At 41.0% G+C, this 18244-nt stretch overlaps 1 long non-coding RNA gene across 3 annotated transcripts in view; it reads left to right on the top strand.

Annotated features, from left to right (window-relative positions):
• Positions 1-18244, top strand: part of LOC122550309 (uncharacterized) — a 50830-nt gene that overhangs the window by 7921 nt on the left and 24665 nt on the right. Inside the window, exons 1-3 of one of the 3 annotated variants that reach the window (XR_015757130.1) lie at positions 4236-4513; positions 7973-8013; positions 14107-14191. This is a non-coding gene — a long non-coding RNA (uncharacterized LOC122550309). Of the gene's footprint in view, positions 1-4235; positions 4514-7972; positions 8014-14106; positions 14192-18244 lie in introns of those variants that run through there. The other 2 variants (XR_015757128.1, XR_015757129.1) reach the window with 2 other exon arrangements.

Genomic DNA, 18244 nt, shown 5'->3' with positions numbered 1-18244 from the left:
TTCCTGATCAGCCCTGTGCACTTAACATTGGCTCCCAGTCAAGAAAAATCTTTGTTTTAAAATGCTCATTCTTGTGTTAGAAACCTTGCATTCCCTTACCCTACCAATCCTTGTAGTCTCCCTCATCCTCTTCGATACCTGCCCTTTTCTAATTCTGGTCTATTTATTTTCACTTTCCTCTGTTCAGACACTTCTTAAAGGTTATGTCTTTGACCAGTTATAGGTCACCAGATAAAATATCTTGTTGTGTGACTCAATAGCATACGTTGGCTCATAATGTTCCAAAGAAACACTTTCTGACATTTCATGACATGAAAGGAGCTCGATTAATGTAAGTTCTTGTTAAAACTGAACCTATGGAGATTTTCCACTTTTTAGATCCCAGATTTTGTTCCAAATCTCTACAATGTTTTTCACTGAAAATTTATCATATATTTCCATTTAGCTGGACAAGGTAATCTCCCAGTTGATTTTATGACTGATACTACCTGCTGTCATTGATGGCATTAATAGATACACCAGCAGGAAGAAGGAGGACATGAATCAGCAACACTTGGCTGTGTTTAGTGACATAGCCAGTATATTTAATTAAGACGAGTAGTATATAATTCAATGCAGCCTACTGTAGATTGACAGTACTGCATTGAAATTCTTTACTGAAGTTCTTCACGGCTATGTACAGAACTCAAGAATGTACAAGTCTTCAGCATGGCACTAACACTCATGACAAGTTTTATTGACTGGGCATCACACACCACGCATGCCAGAGGCCTCTCAAGAATGTCAATCTTCATGTTATTCTTGGCTTTTATACCATACTAACTTGTTATGGCTTAAACTACCCTCAAATACAGAATCATATCAAAGACTATCTAATAAATTAATTATTACCCTGGACATCGATTTAAATCCAGCCCTAGGGCACCATCAGTTAGGGTCCAAAGTGAAACAAATTTTAGTGGAAGCATGGCATCCCCTAAATTCAATTGAGTTCCACATCATATTGACAACTGCATAATGGTTGAGGATGAAAAGTAATGAATAAATTGTGTTTGGGAGACTAGGATCAAGATGGATTACTAGGGCAAAATAAAAGGGACACGGATTTATGCCAAATCTCAGATGGAAAAATTCAGAACTCTGTAAGTTTACATAGTACTGTATATTTAAGACCATAAAACCATACAAAATAGGAACAGAAGTAGACCATTTGGCCCCTCCAGCCTTCTCCATATTTGATAGAATCTTGGCTGATCCTGAAATCCAATTTCTAGCCTATTCTCCATAACTCTTGTTCCCCTACTGATCAATCTATCTTTCTCAGCCTTAAATATGCACAAGGATTCAGCCCCCAAAAGGCAAGGTGTTCTAAAGACTCACAACCCTCTAAGAGAGGAAATTCCTCTTCATCTCAGTCTTAAATTGGCACCCCTTCATTCTCAGACCTCTGCTCCTTATCTCTCTGATGAGGGGAAATGTCCTTTCTGTGGTCTAAGACAATCCCTTCAGAGTGGGGATCATCGTAGTGAATCTTCTCTGAACTGCCTCCAATAAAATAATATTACTTCACAATGACATTCATTTTCCTCTTTGGTTTTGTTTAAATTGCACAATTACTTCAGGACCATTGCCAAGCTCTCTGTGGTGTATAAATGATCCCAACTCAGTGTGTGCTTCACCTCCTGCACTATCTTCATCACAATCTCTACCCAAAAGATATGGTCATGTCACTCCTTTACCCTGTTTACGGGTACAGATAGTATTTTTGCCAATCAAACAGCCTTCTATAGAGTTGATTTTTTTTTATTCATTCACAATATAAGGGCATCACTGGCTGGCTCAGCATTTATTGTCCATCCCTAAATGCCCAGAGGGCATTTAAGAGTCAACCACATTGCTGTGAGTCTGGAGTCACATGTTGGCCAAACCAGGTGGGATTGCAGTTTCCTTCCCTAAAGAACATTAGTGAACCAGATGTTTTTTTCCAACAATTGACAATAGATTCATGATCATCATTAGAGTCTTAACTCCAGATTTTTATGGAATGCCAACTCCATCATCTGCTGTGACAGGAACTGAACCAGAGATCCCAGAGTCTCTGGATTAACGGTCCAATGATAATACCACTAGGCCATGGCCTCCTCTTAAAAAGCTCTTCAGGACTCCAGCACTGGATTATCAAACCCTTTGATAGTTATGCCTGTTTCCGTGGCTCTTTAAACTATGTCAAAATTGTGAGGGGATGGAGAGTGCTTGAAAATTGGGATTTGAACTTGTATATTCCTGTTCTCCAATTATTGTAGCTTCACCAGGATTCATGGTGACATTTCTATTAACATTTGAAGTCCTATTCTCAGAATTCAAAAGTATGTAAGAAATATGAACAGGGGTAGACCATAGGGCCTCTTGAACCTGCTCCACTATACAATCTTTTGCCTCAACTTCACTTCCCTGACCTTTCCCCATAGCTCCTGATCCCCTCAGCACCCAAAAGGTCTATCAGAGCAACTTTAAACATCTTCAATGATGGAGCACTACAATCTTGTGTAGTAGCAGGCTTGCAAACATTTGAACGGAAGAATTTCTTGTATCTGAATCCTAAATAATTGGTTCACTACCCTGCGATTATGTCTTACTGTTCTATAGGACACAGCCAACAGAAACAGCCTCTCAGTATCTACCATATCAAGCCCTTTCAAAATCTTGTTTGCTTCAATGAGTTTGTCTGTCATTCATTTAAACTCCAGAGAATATAGGCCCAATTTTCTCAACCATTCATTTTGAGGCACAGAAATTCTCATTGTATTGCTGCCAATCCAGTTGTAGTCTTCCTTAGATGTGGAGACTAAATGCAGTTTACAATTTTTAGCGTTCTGAGTGTGGAACCTGAGTCACAGCTGCTAAGCTGCCTCCTTTGTTTTCCTCACTAATGGCAACACTTGTGGATAATCTTGAATTCTCCATCAATAGATTAGTTAAACATATGCTGAGTTATTGTTTACTTTTACAGAGGGCAGCATTGCATTGAAGGCGATGAGCCATTTACTTTGCTCATAAGGAGGAAGATGGAAAAATTGCATTTTGGTTTCTGTCTTTCTGTTGTTCACAGGGAATTTGTTGTTAAGCTGCTGGAAATACATAAATGAGTCCTTGTGAAGCAGCTTCTATTTGAATAATATGCTGCTTTTCAATTCTTACTGCCAAAGAGGACAAGTTCACAGTTTTCCACATTATAACTCATCTGCCACATAACTTATCACATAACTTGTCCAACTCCCTTTACAGTCTCACTGTGCCCTTTTCACAACTTATTTTCTTACCAACTTTAGTGTCATTAGCAAATTTAGCAACTGTGCATTCAGTTCCTTCATTCAAGTTACTGCTATACATTGGCAATGTCTGAGACACCAGTACTAACCTTGTGGCACTCCACTTATTACATCATGCCCATCAGAAAACTGCAAACAATTCCCTTCCATAAGGAACTCATTATAACTCAAACCTTCTAGTCTTGGCAGCATCCTTGGAAATCTTTTTTCCAGTTTAATAATGCCACTATAGCAGAGTGATCTGAATTGTACACAGTACTCCAAAAGTGACTTTACCAATGTTTTGTACAGCTGTAACATGACATTCCAATACCTGGACTCAATGAGCTGACCAATGAAGGCAAGCATGCCAAATGCCTTCTTCACTACTCCATCTACCTGTGACGTAAATTTCAAGGATCTATGCACTTGCATCTTGAGGTTCCTCTGATCGTCAACACTCCTCAAGCCCCTACCCTTAACTGTGTAACTCCTGCCCTGATTTGCCTGACCAAAATACACCACCTCACATTTATGTGAATTAAACTCCATCTGCCAATTTTTGGCACATTGGTCCAGTTGGTCAAGATTTTGTTGTACTCTTAGATAGCCTTCTTCACTGTCTAATATATCACTTATTTTGGTGACATCCACAAACTTACTAATCATGCTTCCTATATTCTTATCCAAATCATTTATGTATATGAGAAACAACAGTGGACCCAGCATTTTTAGTCCAAGATAAACAGGTATTAACGTCAAATGATGCATGTTGAATATTGATATTCAATTTCACTAAGGTCATAACAGCACGGTCAAGGTGACCAGATATCCCACTCAAGTGGCTAATCAGGCTCACTGAGGACCTAATTAAATCCATTTATAAGATTCCAATTAAAACTTTCCATTCAACCTCCAGTTTCTTGCACCAGTAGGTGCCAGTTTCGATGACTGAAGGTGGTCACCCAATATAGACAAGCAGGAGGCTGGAGGAATACAGCAAGCCAGGCAGCATCAGGAGGCGGAGATGTCGATGTTTTGAGTGTAACCCTTCTTCAGGGAGTCTAGAGTCAGCTCTCCAGCCAGGGCGAGAGACCTTCATTGTTGGTCTGGGTGCAATAAAACTAATAAAACTGAAGAACGAGGCATAATGGCTGACTCATCCAGTAAACTTCAAAATGGACGTCCAATATGCTCATTTCCAGGTATGATTGTTTGTATACCAAATTTCCTTCTGGGCAGCCAACAGTTTCATTTTGAAGGTTGCAGTAGCCTGCTTGCTGAATCCCTTTCGTAACTAAATTGTTTTCTTTTCAAGCTGGACAGAGTGCACTCCCATGTTGTGACCCACTCCCTTTCACTCACCTGTCTCATGTCAATTAGTGGATGTACCATTAAAATTCCCCAGGAGTGACCTCTTTACTCCCAAAGGCAGGTTCTCGGCTTGGTAACAGTGCTGATTTCTGCTTCCCATTCCCAGGTGGAAAATCCAGTTCTGCAAGCTGAAACACCTAATGATTTTATTAGCAATTTGTTCAGTTTAATAAAAATCTCTTCTGGCTACTTTTCATAGCTGGAAGAAAGGGAATGAAAATGAGCCCCTTGATCCTCTGCGGTCAAATGCAATTATCTAGGTGTCATTCTAGGAGTAGTCTTTTAAATAATTTTAATTGACAGTGAAAAAGAAAAGAGACATTTTCACTGACTAAGTTAGTAGAAAAGACGAATGGTTAATGCAAATAATGCTGATGTTAGTGTAATTAAGGTCAGTAATTAATCTTCCTACATCATTGGAATAAAGGAACTACTTTTAATTCATGTTGCCAAACAACCTCTGTTACACGTAGCCTTTCACTGACATGTGAATATAAGATCATAAACTACAGGAACAGATGTAGGCCATTCAGCCCATCGAGTCTCTCCCACCATTCAATAAGATCATGGCCGATCTATCCATTGTCTCAGCTCCTCCTACCTGCATTATCCCCAAAACTCTTAATTCCCCTACCATGCAAAAACCCATCGAACTGTATCTTGAATATTTTTAATGAAGCTGCTTCTACTGGTTCCTTGGGCAGAGAATTCCATAGATTCACTACTCTCTGGGAAAAACAGTTCCTCCTCATCTCTGACCTAAATCTATTCCTGCTAATCTTTAGGCCATGTCTCCTGATTCTAGTCTCACCCACAAGCTGAAGCAACTTGCTTGCCCCTATCTTATCTATCCATTTCATAATTTTATATGTGTCTATAAGATCCCCTTGCATTCTTCTAAATTTTAGCAAATATTGTTCCAGGCAGCTCAACCTCTCCTCATAGGGTAACCCCTCATCTCCAGAATCAACCTGGTGAACCTCCTCTGCACTGCCTCCAAAGCCAGTATATCCTTCCTCAAATAAGGAGACCAGAACCGCACACAATACTCCAGGTGCAGCCTCACCAGTACCTTGTATAATTGCAGCAGAACCTCCCTGCTCTTAACTTCAATCCCCCTACCAATGAAAGCCAATATTACATTTGCCTTCCTGATTACCTGTTACACCTGCAAATGAACTTTTAGCAATTCATGTACGAGCACTCCTAAGTCCCTCTGCACAACAGTGAGTGAGACATATTTTGCAGTTGTGTGTTGATAAGGAGAAACAGAAACCACTGCTGATCTCAGTTTGGTCTTCCTCACAACGATGGGGAGGTTGCACTGTTAAATCTAAGTCTCATAATACACATCTTTCCAAGCCTGTCACATTGAGAAAATATTATGACTAACCCTCTCCTCCCCATCCCCTTTCTCTGAGGAAATGACTTCTCAATTAGTTAGTTTAGGCAAGAGATCAAGTTGTCAAGTGAGGCATGCCAATAAATGCCACAATCCATAACGCGAAGACTGGATCACTCAAGTAAAATGCTCGTAAGGAAGTACTGGTGTTTATGTAACATAGCACATTTGACTGCTCGAGATGCATCAAAATGCTTCCAGCCATTCTTCTGAATGTAACAGCAGACAATTCTGACAGTCAAGGTCCTGCACACAGGAGTGAGTTGAATGACTGTTACTGTTGGTCCTGTTGGTGTGGTTGACATCTGAGCCAACAACTCCTCTAAATTTATTTCAACGTTCAGCAATTTTAAATTCTTTCATTCAGCCATGTGTATGTGGAATCATCAAGAAAACATCTTGTGAGAGGCCAGCTTAATATCTTCATGACTGCTGCACAGCCAGACATACATACTTAGCAGCTTTGAAGTATCATTGGAGTGAACATTCATCTGGCCACCATCAGAATCTCCGTCATTTCAATTAAAGGTTTAGATCAAACAATCGAGGGTAATCAGGGATGAGCCCTAAACACTGGCTTAGCTAGTTCTATCCACATCCCATGAACATAAAAAAGAACTGAACAACCAAATGATTCAACATCTCAACCAAAAGACAACACTGTCTATAGTGCGCTAAACAATCAGCCTAGATTATGCGCCCAAATCAAACTGAACAAATTAACAAGGAGCACAATAGGAATAGAATGCACTTTAGAATGCAGAGAGTAAGATGTTGGAAATGAGAGTTGCGCATTTATCATATGGTCATGGTTTCAAGCCCGACTCCAGAAATCTGGCCAAATAAAGCAGGAAAATCCTTTGTTGCAGCATTGAGCCAATGGTCCCAGACCAAGCAGACAAGCACATGCTGTTGTTGCCTAATAGCACAGCCTTGCTACTCCCACACATGGTGAAAATTGCACCGGGGACAAATATACGACATATGTGTATATGTCAGTGATCTTTTACACCTGCTTCACACAGCCTTGCTGTCAGTGCTAGATATTAGATGTGCATAATTACGTTTACGTCTCACTCAGTCACACTGTGCAGTGACAAAGCAGTGTGCACAAATACATTTGTTGATGGACTCTCACGTTCAGCTTTCTCCAAGTAGCAAGGTAAAACCAATGGGTCAACAGGTAACCACATCTCTCAGAAAATCATTAACAACAACACGCATCGCATTTTACACACTGCGAAATGTCCACATTTCTGTTACAGAAGTATTATCAAGTCAATGTCAAATTGAGCAACATAAATAGATATTAAATGAGCTCAGTAAAGAACCATACACTAAGGAGGAATTTTTAAAAATTCAGTCTCAGGAAGAGGGCATCACTGGCTAGGTGAGCATCTTCCTTCCCTAAAGGACAATACTGAGCCATACGGGTTTTTCTGACAATCGACAATGAATTCAGGACCATCATTCGACTCTTAATTACAGATTTTTATTAAATTTCAATTCAACCATCTGCTATGGTGGGATTAAAACCTGTGTCCCCAGAATATCAGCTGAGTCTCTGGATTCGGTTCAATGTTAATACTATTAGGTGGCTATTGTTGCCTAGTGGTGTTTCATGAAGGAAATCTTGAAGGGGATGTCAGAGCTAAAGGTCTTAGTAGTGAGTGGTGGCAGCGATAAGAATTGAGAGTGTGCGAACAGTCAGAATGGAGGAGTGTGAAGTTTGCAGAGGGACGTGGCATGGAGTGTGTTACCAAGGATGGGAAAAATGTGGAAACATTTCAAAACAAGGATGAGAGTCTTCCTATTGACTCAAGTAGGCAGCATCATAAATGCATGAAATATTCTGAAAGACAGAAAATAGTCAATTCTCTTTTTGCAGGAGTATGGATCAGAGTACCAGCACTTCAAAGCAAGCTCCAGGTCAGTAAATTTACTCTTGCAATATAGATGAAGAAGACACAGAACCTCATGATTTCAGGAAACAGGGCTGAAGATAGACTAACTAAGCAATGCAGAGCCTAAATTGTATAAGAACAGAGAGCGTGGTAAAAAAGGAGACTATGGCACAACAGCAGCACCTTACTGGGTTGTTTACAATATTAATATTTAAATAGTTTGAGAGTTTAATATTCCCAGTGCAGTATTTACACCACAATAAATTCATGTCTGCGTTAGTTTAATATAGTCATTAATATAGTTTAAACAAAAGAAGATACCTGCAGTTAGCTTACTGCATTTGCTGTCAAGAAATATTTACTCCGTGTGAAAAGGAAAATTTTCTGCTAATTCTTCGGCGCAATTATAAGTTTTCACTTGACAATTAGTTTTAACAGAAGAGAATGACTTAAAGGTTGTCCAAGGCTCCAGGCATGTTTCAGTCCCATAGAATAAACAGAATACCTCAGTGTATTCTTTCACCACACAAGAAACCCTCATAACTCATAAGTGCCTACAGCATTTATGATTTCACCACAGTCACGTATGAGCACTGGTTCCTCACACCACTGCTGAATAACTGCTTCTTGTTTGTAGCTCTGACCCACATTCATCTGATAAAACAAAGTTGAACAGTATTTCACCAGAGACTTGCTGGTAAATTCGTTGCCATTAATTTCATTTACGACAATTCCGTGGTGTGCTTAAAATAAGCTTACCTTACTGTGAAATGTATCTCCCTTCAGTTTCCTGGTCACTTTTTTTTCTTTCATATCCTCCCCTCCTGCCTATGATTCCCCACTTCACCTAATCTGAGTCTAAAAATTAGTTTCTACCCTAGCTTCAAAGTTGCTTGGTCAGCGCAGAGGTTACGGGTGATTGATGTGAGTTAGGAACTGTCTCAAGCTTACAGTGAGCTGGACTTTATAGGAGCACAGTCCCAAATTCACCCCCAGATAAAAGGTCAGTGAAAGGGACAATACTAATGGGGGCCCATTGCAATTTCTCACTGGGAGCAGCACGAATTGCCTTAAGGCTCAAGTCCCACTCTCAAGAGGAAGTCCCTCTTTTTCAAGGCTGTCAGAATCAGGACGGTTAGCATTTCTGTCATCTCAGCAGCAACAGTAGAAATACTGCTTGGGACTACAGGTAGTCCCAGAGAAGAGGAAGCCAGGCTCCAAGTTATATCCAGAATATTTTCAGAACCAGGCTGATGAGCAAGAGTGATTGGGTGGGTGGCAAGACTTGATATACTGGAGGAAGATTATGATTGCAAGAGGGATTGCCTCAGCTCAGTGGACTTGCAAAGGAAGCTCTCCTCCTGCACCAACTGCTTCTATCCCATCCCAAACCATCATGGTCCATGCACCTAAAGCTACCATACTGTCCACTTAATCTGAGACTCCTTCTGCTGTGGGTTAAATAGCACCCAGGACAGGATGAGGCCCTTACCAGCCATCAACATGGAGCCCAGAGAAGGTGGGCGCCCAATACCTCTACCACCCTGACAGAGGGGGTGCAGTGGTGATGCCTGTATGTAGCAGGTGTATTGGGATTCAGGAGTCAAGTCCTTATGCCTGAGGGGAACAAGGTCAAGGATGTAGCTTTCATGAATAGATGTGGCAGGACAATGGCAATACCATTGGACTAATAATTCAGAGGTCCAGGCTATTGCTCTGGGGAGCATGGGTTCAAATCCCACTTTGTGGCTGATAAGATTTCAGTTTAAAAACTTGCTGATTCAATAATATCCTTTAGGGAAGCACATCTGCTGTCGTTGATTGGTCTGTATAGCATGGAGTAAGTGAGGACTGCAGATGCTGGAGGGTCAGAGTTGAAAAGTGTTGCACTGGAAAAACACAACAGGTCAGGCAGCATCCAAAGAGCAGGACAGTCGACATTTCAGGTAGAAGCCCTTCATCAGGGATGAGAAGGGTTTATGCTTGAAACGTTGACTCTCCTGCTCCTCGGATGCTGCCTGACTTGCTGTGCTTTTCCAGTGCCACTTTTTGATCCTGATCTGGACTGTATGCCTCTCTATATTCACAGAGGGCACTCTTAGCTGCCCTCTGAAATGGCCTGGCAAGCCATTCAGTTCAAAGATTAGTTGCGGTGGGCAAGAAATGTTGGCTTGCGTCCCAAGAAAGATGATGAAGATAGAAACAAATCATGTCACAAATTAGGCGCCATTTCAGAGAGTCTAATAATATTCCTAGTAACTCCATGCTAATCAATATAGTGGAAAAGCTTCCAGAAACAATATTCATGAAAAAAATAAAGGGACCCTTAGGGAGGTTTGAAAATGATCAGATTAGCCGTGATTGCATTGGCTGGCTGAGCAGATGGATTGACTGGCCTACATCTGCTCTTACATTTCACAGTCTAACCTCATACTTCCTGCACGATCAACTGGACACCCCCATAACCCCACCCCTTAGTAACCAAATCATTCAAGTTTGTTGTCAGGCAGATGTTGGTGTTGGTCACCTGACCTGGGTGAGCACAGGGAGTGGTTTTGATAATCAGTTAGAACGTAATAAATTGCAAATCCACAGAAATTTTGTCAGGCTTAGCTCAGGCTCCAGCTGTTGTTGCCAGTTCCTGAAAAATCACATTCACTTTTCTTAAATAAATGATTACAAAAATTAATAACTTTTTTTAAATTTCTGCTGCACAAACAGATCCTTTATCAATCAATTAAGAGAGAAATATAGACCAGAATTGCTGTGGTGATAATATCTGATGACTGTAATATACCTATCCATTATTTTGAAGAAGAACATTAACCCAACCATTTTGTTTTTGTCTTATGGAATTCTGCTGCAATTCCTACAGCTACTTTCCAAACCTAAAATATCTGTAACTATATGATTAGATTCTTTAGATTAGATTCTCTATATCTGTGGGAACTACTTTTGGCTTGAATAGTCAGAAAATGTGCAATTGCCAAAATTCCTCCAATGAGGGAGCAGCCCTCATCTCCTCTGAGAGATCCATTCTCACACATTCAGTGCTCACATTTCCCCTCATTAAATTACACTTCTACCCCGGCTGCAAGCTGCTGTCTTCTATTTGAACTTTTTCTCTAAATAAATAACATGATCAAACTCTGGCTATCTCTGTAACATTTGTTCTGACCTGTTCAGTTCCACTGCAATTTCAGCACCACACCTCAATTGCGCCTCATAGGGCTAAAATTCAGAACTGGTTTTGAGAGGTCCCCTTTTCAGGGACTGTGCTAACTTTTACGAAGTTGTTGGCCGGCTTTTGTGAGCTTTCTTGGTCGACATTTGTGCATCTGCAGCAGACTGGTTCTGAGAAGAATGCAGCAAAATTAGTCATCTCAGTACTTGATACTGGAATCTGAACCATGCAGTAACAATGAAGCAGCAGACTGTCCAAAGGAACTAGGATTACACACAGCAAAAAGAACTAAATCCGTGAAATTTTGTTGCTTATTCAGATGAGGAAAATCTTTAGCAGAAAATTCCAAAAGCAGACTTACAGTTTACATTTAACGTAAATTGTAAAATGTACGTTAAATGTAATAATATCTGATGACTGTAATATATCTATCTATTATTTTGACAATGTTAAAAGTTTAGATATACATAGCAACTTTTTAGCATTGTAAAATATTCAAACGCACTTCACTTAAATACTAATAACCGAAACTTGACACATAGACCTTCAGCGTGTACGAGGGGGCATAACTACAAATTGAGGGGTGATAGATTTAAGACAGATGTCAGAGGCAGGTTCTTTACGCAGGAGTGGTAAGGGCGTGGAATGCCCTACCTGCTAATGTAATCAACTCAGCCACATTAGGGAGATTTAAACAATCCTTAGATAAGCGCATGGATGATGATGGGATAGTGTAGGGGGACGAGCTGAGAATAGTTCACAGGTCAGCACAACATCGAGGGTCGAAGGGCCTGTTTTGCGTTGTATTGTTCTATGTTCTATAGATGAATAACATTTAGGTTTTAAGGAGAATAAAGAAGTGGGGAAATAAGGAGTCAGAGTTCAGAAACAGCAATAGGTATCTCCTACCATTAGAGAGACATAACTGGTTATTTACTGCTTGAGGGTAGCTATTTCATGAATGTTGATTAAAGTGGGGAAGCAAACTTCCTCAAACCACCACAGCCAGTACAAGGATTGAACCCATATTAATGACTAACTGACACCTCAAAGTTGCAAGGTATAGAAGCAAAAAGCTTTCGGTAGGGAATGCCAAAAGCTTAAGGCTGAGACAACTGAAAGCATTGCCATCAATGGTAGAGTAATTAAAATCAGGGATGTGCAAGAGGTCAGTTTGAGCACACAGTTATTTCAGAATCTGGAAGGTTGGAAGAGAATACTGCAAGAGGAAGGGAGATGAAGCACAGATGGATTTGAAAACTGGATGAGAGTTTTAATATGATGCATTTCTGGACCTGAAGCCAATGAATATTACAAAAATGGTGGTAATGGATGAACAGAACTTGCTTTATTTCAGGATATGGGCAGCAAAGTTTTGAATGAGCTCAAGTTTTCAGAGGGTGTTAAATAGGAGAGCAGGAAAGCATAAGCACTCTCAAGTCTAGAAGTAACAAAAGCATGATTGAAACTGCATGAGAACATAATCAAGCAACAATGAAATGGTGGCTTGGAGTAGATTTGTGATTTGCACTGAAGACAACGCATTTGATTTTCCAATATGTTGTTGCAGGAAGTTTCTGCTTCTCCAAGATTAGGTGTTGGACTAATGAGAGAAAATAGAAGGGTCAAGACAAGGAGTGGGGAAACCATAAGACCATTAGAATATGAGCAGAAATTAGGCCATTCAGTTCATTGAGTCTGCTCTGCCATTCAATCATGGATGATAAGTTTCTCAACCCCATTTTCCCACTTCCTACCTATAACTCTTGATATTCAAGAACCCTATCTATCTCAGTCTTAAATCTACTCAATGACCTGGCCTTCTGCGGCAATGTATTCCATAGATTCACCACTCTCTGGCTGAAGAAGATTCTCCTCATCTCCATTCAAAAAGGTCTTCCCTTTACTCTAAGGCCATGCCCTCAGGTCCTAGTCTCTCCTACCAACAGAAACATCTTCCCAACATCTACTCTGGCCAGGCCATTCAGTATTCTATATGTTTCAATTAGATCCCCTCTCATACTTCTAAACTCCATCGAGTATAGACCCAGAGTCCTCAAATGTTCCTCATATGCTAAGCTTTTCTTTCCTGGCATCATTCTCGTGAACCTCCTCTGAACACGCTACAGGGCTGTTACTGTACATCCTTCCTGAGATATGGGACCCAAAATTGCACATAGTACTCCAGGTAGAACTAGGTATCATCAGCAGGTTAACTCTGAAATCGTGTTTACAAATGAGATCACTGAGAGGAAGCATGTAGATGACAAATAAGAGGGAAACCAAGGTTTGAGCCAGAAGAGAGGCCATTGCAGGTAATTCTCTGGCAATGGTGGATTAGATAAGTGTGGAACCAGACGAAACCACTTCCTCCTAGCTGGATGGTGGAGGACAGACAATGGAGAAGGATGGGTGTCATTGAACATGCCAACGTCTGCAAACCAGTTAAAAAGAATGAGAAAAATTAATTATTTTCGGTCACTCAGGATGTAACTTGTGATATTGATAGGGGCCATTTCAGTCCAATGTATGATTGAAGGGAAACTTGTTTGCTGGGATTAAAATGTAGAACAATAGATGGAATAAGAGTTAAATTGAAAGTAGAAAATACCTCTGAGATCCCATCTCATTTGTTTAAATAAAAGTTCTTTTTTATTCCAAAGTGGAAAATATGTGGTCTTTAATACAGTGGAGATAATTGTCTATTGTAAGGCAGCCAGTAGCAGTTGTCGAGACTGTTTGTTTTGATTTGTTGTCGCTCATTGACATTTTACTTACCTTATAACTTACACAACGTTGCGATAGGATTAGACAGTGTGTTTGGTGATGGCAAGAATTGATTAGGACAGTGAGAATGTGCATTTCCGACAGTCAGGCAGCCTACAAAGTCACTGGAGGTTTGTTTTGACTTGAAGTGTTTCCTATTTCTGTCAGGGCACAATCAGTAGTTCATCTACCATGAGGAATCCATGCCTTTGGCAGGAGTCAAGGCGCCAGGTGTGTTCCGCAGCACATTGATGTGAGTAACTGATGTCCACAGTCTTTTATGATCTTACTTCATGCACTATTCAGATGTTAGCAGTCAATTTCAAGCACGTGCTCTGATAGTTTAAGGGTGCACATCAGAAGAAAAATATATTTCATTTATCTAGCATCTTTCTCTTCTGGGATGCCTCCAAATGATTTTACATAAAACTTATAGCATATAAAAAGGCCATTCAGCCCAATGAGTCAGTGCTTGTGTTTATGCTCCCTAAAGGGTATAACAGTCAATAGTGTCCTTTCGAAGTGCAATCACTGTTGTAACAGAGGGCAACTAGCACTTGGAATCCAACAAGATGATCTGGCTTAAATTTATTAGAATTGGAAGAACCTACAATAACAGAATGGCCTTGCCATGGAAGTGAGGTTGTCAATGGTGTGATGGTCTCCTGTGATTTACTAGTATTGTCTTGATGGGAGCCATTCTACCATGCCTCAACTCTACTAGCTTTTTATTTTCAGAGGTATACAAGATAATGAGAGGAATAGATAGAGACAATAGCCAGAGACTTTTCCCCAGGGCAGGATTGATGGGTATGAGGGGTCATAGTTTTAAGATATTAGGGGAAATGTACACAGAAGATATCAGAAGTAGGTTCTTTGCGCAGTTATCCGTGAATGCATGGAATGCGTTACCAGTGGTGGTGGTGGAAGCAGAGTCATTTGGGACATTTAAGTGACTGCTGGACATGCACATGGATAGCAGTGAGTTGAGGAGTGCATAGGTTAAGTTATTATATTTTACATTAGGATTAAACCTCGGCATGACTGCATGGGCCAAAGAGCCTGTTCTGTGCTGTACTTTTCTATGTTATATGTTCTATAAGGGCTGGATTTTCACCTGTGAGTTGAAGATGTACAGTGAGGAGAACTCCCAGCTCCAAAGCCCAATTTCAAGAAAATGGCTTCCCGGATTTATGGCTCACAGGCGGGCAACTTTTGAACTCAGGCCAGGAGATGTTGTTGAGTGCTGAAGTGGATTGCACAGAGGCCAATCTTGGGCCATCAACACATACAGTTAGTACAAATGATGCGGTAGCAACATTGGTGAAAGTTGCACATTAAATAAAACCATGTTATTCAAAACGCATATTCCTTTGGAGACCAACTTGAGTGTTTGGGTTAAGTTACTAAAAGCACAAAATTAATACAGACCATCAAAGTCGACACGAAGTCGTATAAAATGAATCTTGAGTCAAGAGTCATACAGCATGGAAACAGATCCTTTAGCCTAAATCATCCATGCTGCCTTAACTCGTGTATGAGGTTGCTTGTCTGAAGGTGGAAGGCTGTGGATTTTGTTCTGACTCATCGACAGATGGAAGATGAAGATTGAGGATCATCAAACTGCTCCTCTGCTGTTTTGGAGGTGGATGATGCAGTACCCCTGCAGACATTTTCCAAAAGATTATCCAGGCTTAATGAAGGCATGCAACAGCCAAAACAAGCTGATCGAACAGGAACTTGACCAGGAATGCTGAATTTTGAATCCCATTTAATCTTCATGCTTCTGGGAATTGTGTATGAGCCACATTCTCCAGAATCAGGGATCAGTCATTGGAATCATGGACAGTAAAGTAAAAATTATCTTATCGTGAAACTGTGGAAAACCTGTATTGAAGTTACTGAAATAAGCAATAAACAAAAAAAAATACTTTCAACCTTTATCCCCTCACAGTCCCTCACCCAAGCATACATGCTAATCTTTTGTGTGGAACTTCGCCAAACATTTTCTGGAAGTTTAAATAAACCACATCCACTGGCATGTCTGCATCAACTCTATGCATTACATCCTCAAAGAATTCCAGTAGATTTGACAAGAATGATTTTCCTATCATAAATCCAATGCTGAATCTGCCAAGTACTCAGATATTAAATCTTATATAATGGACTCTAGCATTTTTGCTACTGCCAATGTCAAACTTACAGGTCTATACTTCCTTATTTTCTCTCTGTCTCCCTTTTTAAACAGAGGGGTTATATTAGATCCCCTCCAATCTGTAGGAACTGTTTCAGAGTCAACAGACTTTTAGAACATGGCCAGCAATGCAGCCATAATCTCTAGAGCCACTTCCTCAAGTACTCTGGGAAGAGTTTAAGCTTTTCGTAAAAATTCTTGCCTACTTTTAAACATTCCAAAGACACCTGATCGCCCCATAAAATAGAGCATGGAACATAGAACAATACAGCGCAGAACAGGACCTTCGGCCCTCGATGTTGCTCCGACAATTTCAGCGTCAAGAAATGGAGAACACCTTATGTCTGATTGGCAGAGTCTTTTAGTATTGCTGTTAATCCTGCAAATCTTTTTTCACCCTTGACTATATGTGGGTAGCATGGTGGCACAGTGATTAGCACTGCTGCCTCATAGCGCTAGAGACCTGGGTTCAATTCCCACCTCAGGCAACTGACTGTGTGGAGTTTGCACATTCTCCCAGTGTCTGCGTGGGTTTCCTCCGGGTGCTCCGGATTCCTCCCACAGTCCAAAAATGTGCAGGTTAGGTGAATTGGCCATGCTAAATTGCCCGTAGTGTTAGGTGTAGGGGAATGGGTCTGGGTCTGGGTCGGTGTGGAATTGTTGGGCCGAAGGGCCTGTTTCCACACTGTAAGTAATCTAATCAAATCCCTCCAAACCCTTCCTATTCATATACCCATCCAAATGCCTCTTTAATGTTGCAAGTGTACCAGCCTCCACCACTTCCTCTGGCAGCTCATTCCATACATGTACCACCCTTTGCATGAAAACGTTGCCCCGGAGGTCTCTTTTATATCTTTCCCACTCTCACCCTAAACATATGCCCTCTAGTTCTGGACTCCCCAACCCCAGGGAAAAGACTTTGCCTATTTACCCTATCCATGTCCCTCATAATTTTATAAACCTCTATAAGGTCACCCCCCCAGCCTCCGACGCTCCAGAGAAAGTAGCCCCAGCCTGTTCAGCCTCTCCCTATAGCTCAAATCCTCCAACCCTGACAACATCCTTGTAAATCTGTTCTGAACCCTTTCAAGTTTCACAACATCTTTCCGATAGGAAGGAGACCAGAATTGCATGCAGTATTCCAACAGTGGCCTAACCAATGTCCTGTACAGCCGCAACATAACCTCCCAACTCCTGTACTCAATACTCTGACCAATAAAAGAACGCATACCAAACGCATACCTTCACTATCCTATCTACCTATGACTCCACTTTCAAGGAGCTATGAACCTGCACTCCAAGGTCCCTTTGTTCAGCAACATTCCCTAGGACCATACCATTAAGTGTATAAGTCCTGCTAAGATTTGCTTTCCCAAAATGCAGCACCTCGCATTTATCTGAATTAAACTCCATCTGCTACTTCTCAGCCCATTGGCCCATCTGGTCAAGATCCTGTTGTAATCTGAGGTAACCCTCTTCGCTGTCCACTACACTTCCAATTTTGCAAACTTTCATGACATCACAGCTTTGGAACTCAATGCCTCTACCAATAAAACCTAACACACCGTATGCCTTCTTAACAGCACAATCAACTTGGGTGGCAACTTTCTCGGATCTACGTACATGGACACCAAGATCCCTCTGCACATCCACACTGCCAAGAATCTTTCCATTGGCCCAGTACTCTGCCTTCCTGTTATTCTTCCCAAAGTGAATCACCTCACATTTAGCTGCATTGAACTCCATTTGCTACCTCTCAGCCCAATTCTGCAGTTTATCCAAGTCCCCCTGTAACCTGCAACATTCTTCCACACTGTCCACTACTCCACTGACTTTAGTATCATCTGCAAATTTACTAACCAATCCACCTATGTCTGTGTCTAAGTCATTTATAAAAATGACAATCAGCAGTGGTCCCAAAACAGATCCTTGTGGCACACCACTCGTAACCGGGCACCAGGCTGAATATTTTCTAACAACCACCACTCGCTGCCTTCTTACAGAAACCAGTTTCTAATCTGAACTGCTAAATCCCATGCCTCCACATTTTCTCCAGTAGCCTACCATGTAGCCTATCAAAGGCTTTACTGAAGTCCATGTGCACCAAGTCAA

Source organism: Chiloscyllium plagiosum, unplaced genomic scaffold (assembly GCF_037043375.1).
Source record: "Chiloscyllium plagiosum isolate Xiang-an unplaced genomic scaffold, Cpla_swu_hap1 HiC_scaffold_5, whole genome shotgun sequence".
Lineage (NCBI taxonomy): Eukaryota > Metazoa > Chordata > Chondrichthyes > Orectolobiformes > Hemiscylliidae > Chiloscyllium > Chiloscyllium plagiosum.
Note: the sequence above shows the minus strand (reverse complement) of the source record. Positions and strands in the feature narration are given on the sequence as shown.